Raw genomic sequence first — 3462 nt, 5'->3', positions numbered from 1 at the left:
CTAGCATGTCATCCCTGACTTGGAATTCTATGCACTTATGATTGGAACTATTAGCAAGCACCTGCAACTACTAATGTTCATTAAGGTAAAACCAAACCATAGCATTAAGATATATTGGTCCCCCTTCAATCCCGTATGCATCAATTTCTATGCTAGGTTGACGCTTCTGTCACTCTTTCCCTCCAATACATAGTCCTATCAACATACAACTAACCCTATGGTGTGATCCACGTGCGCGCTCATATGATGGGCACCAAATGATAGCAACATAACCACAAGCAAATTAAACCAATCATAGCAATTCACCAATTACCGATAGGACAATGAAAATCTACGCAGACATCATAGGATGGCAACACATCATTGGATAATAATATGAAGCATAAAGCACCATGTTCAAGTAGAGGGTACAGCGGGTTGCGGGAGAGTAGACCGCTGTAGATAGATAGGGGGAAGGTGATGAAGATGTTGGTGAAGATTACGGAGCATTTGGTGTAGATCGCTGTCACACGATGATGGCCCCGGCGGCGTTCCGGCACCACCGGGAGAGAGGGGGAGAGAGCCCCCTTCTTCTTCTTCTTCCTTGACCTTCTCTCTAGATGGGAGAAGGGTTTCCCCTCTGGTCCATGGCTTCCATGGCGGCAGAGGGGCGAGAGCCCCTCCGAGATTGGATCTGTCTCTCTCTGTTTCTGCGTTCCAGTTTCTGGCCTTTCACCGTTTCTTATATCCCCGGAGATCCGTAACTCCGATTGGGCTGAAATTTTAACAAGATTTGTATCCGGATATTGGCTTTCTTGCGGAGAAAGAAGGGCACCAACCGCCTTATGGGGGTGGCCACGAGGGTCAGGGGCGCGCCCACCCCCTGGGGCGCGCCCCCTGCTTCGTGGCCCCCTCGGGCATCATCTCGCGTTGATTCTTCTTTCCAAAAATCACATATATTCCAAAAAAATCTCTGTTAGTTTTTATCCCATTTGGACTCCGTTTGATATGGATTTTCCGCGAAACAAAAGAACATGCAACAAACAGGAACTGGCACTGGGCACTGGATCAATATGTTAGTCCGAAAAATAGTATAAAAAGTTGCCAAAAGTATATGAAAGTTGTATAATATGGGCATGGAACAATAAAAAATTATAGATACGACGGAGACGTATCAGGGGCATGATCAACGACCCACTCGAAGAACCGCCGTCAATAGTGCTCATCGAGAGCCTGATGCCCCGCAAGGAATGGGCAGAGGACCTCTGCGATTCAGTCAAGACAAAGGCAGCCTAAGGCTTCATTGCCCGCGGCGGCCGTGTCAACCTCGATCCCGATGATGTGGTAGCGAGGCTCGAGCGCATCCTTGGCGGAGTTGACGTTCCCAACGAAGTAGAACATCGCCAACATGATATCTTGAGGATGTAGGTGATCGACAGAATTTGCTACCGGGCCAGAGACATGGAAAGGGAGTGGTTCCATGGAGTTGTCATGCGCGCGATTGCACGCTGTCAAGATCTTCTGGAAGAGGCCCTACTGCCCCAACAGGCTCCCAATGTTAGTAGCTTCATATGCGGAGGCGGGTCGGGACACTCGGAGTGAACAGCCGCAAGGCTGCTATGATGATCATGGAGTCCGAGAAGATCATCGTCGGAAGGCCGCCAACTCAGCCTTTTAGCTTATATTTTATTATAATTGTATGCATATGTAGGTCGTGAGTGTTCTCGGCCTTGCCACATTTGGCATTTGAATTATCCTGAATATGTAAGACAATTATTAAGAATTATTAACCGTTGCCATTGTAACTTTGCCTTAACGGCGAGCAGAGCGCGCGCATGGATGCCAGAGCAGAGCGCGCCACCTTGTTTCTCGTCACATTGCTGATTACAATGCAATAAGTAATTGCAAATATGTTCACACCTATCAAACTAATATGTGTTTACACTTAGCACCGGGCTATAAAAACTACCCACTCGAAAATTACTTCACAGTTCCTCTCCTCATAACCCACAATACTGGTTTTTTCTGTCAATTCATTCCGCCATGACTGGCAGGAGGAGTTTAGGGTGGACATATAACCAGGCAGCAAAGACCAAGGCCGCGGAAGCACTAGAGAGGTGATACGTCTCCAACGTATCTATAATTTTTGATTGCTCCATACTATATTATCTACTGTTTTGGACTATATTGGGCTTTATTTTCCACTTTTATATTATTTTTGGGACTAACCTATTAACCGGAGGCCCAACCCAGAATTGCTGTTTTTTTGCCTATTTCAGTGTTTCAGATAAACGGAATATCAAACGGAGTCCAAACGGAATAAAATCTTCGAGAACGTGATTTTCTCACCGAACGTGAGCCAGGAGACTTGGACCCTGCTCCAAGGAGCAAAAAAACCTAATTCCACTACCACAACTTTCTGTATCCACGAGATCCCATCTTGGGGCCTGTTCCGGAGCTCCGCCGGAAGAGGGCCGTCATCACGGAGGGCTTCTACATCATCCTAGCCCCTCCGATGAAGTGTGAGTAGTTTACCTCAGACCTTCGGGTCCATAGTTAGTAGCTAGATGGCTTCTTCTCTCTCTTTGAATCTCAATACAAAGTTCTCCCCCTCTCTTGTGGAGATCTATTCGATGTAATCTTCTTTTTGCGATGTGTTTGTTGAGACCGATGAATTGTGGGTTTATGATCAAGTCTATCTATGAATAATATTTGAATCTTCTCTGAATTCTTTTATGTATGATTGGTTATCTTTGCAAGTCTCTTCGAATTATCCGTTTGGTTTGTCCAGCTAGATTGGTAGTTCTTGCCATGGGAGAAGTGCTTAGCTTTGGGTTCGATCTTGCGGTGTCCTTACCCAGTGACAAAAGGGGCAGCAAGGCACGTATTGTATCGTTGCCATCGAGGATAACAAGATGCGGTTTATTTTATATTGCATGAATTTATCTCTCTACATCATGTCATCTTGCTTAAGGCGTTACTCTGTTTTTAACTTAATACTCTAGATGCATGGTGGATAGCGGTCGATGAGTGGAGTAATAGTAGTAGATGCAGAATCGTTTTGATCTACTTGTCACGGACGTGATGCCTATATACATGATCATGCTTAGATATTCTCATAACTATGCTCAATTCTGTCAATTGCTCAACAGTAATTTGTTCACCCACCGTAGAATACTTATGCTCTTGAGAGAAGCCACTAGTGAAACCTATGGCCCCCGGGTCTATTCTCATCATATCAATCTCCATTACTTTAATCTTGCTTTGCTTTTTTACTTTGCTTTTACTTTTTACTTTGCATCTTTATACCAAAAATACCAAAAACATTATATCTATCAGATCTCACTCTCGTAAGTGACCATGAAGGGATTGACAACCCCTAATCGCGTTGGTTGCGAGTAGCTATCGCTTTGTGCAGGTATGAGGGACTTGAGCGTGGGCTCCTACTGGATTGATACCTTGGTTCTCAAAAACTGAGGGAAA

This window comes from Triticum dicoccoides, chromosome 3A (assembly GCF_002162155.2).
Source record: "Triticum dicoccoides isolate Atlit2015 ecotype Zavitan chromosome 3A, WEW_v2.0, whole genome shotgun sequence".
Classification (NCBI taxonomy): Eukaryota; Viridiplantae; Streptophyta; class Magnoliopsida; order Poales; family Poaceae; genus Triticum; species Triticum dicoccoides.
This window is presented reverse-complemented; position numbering follows the sequence as displayed.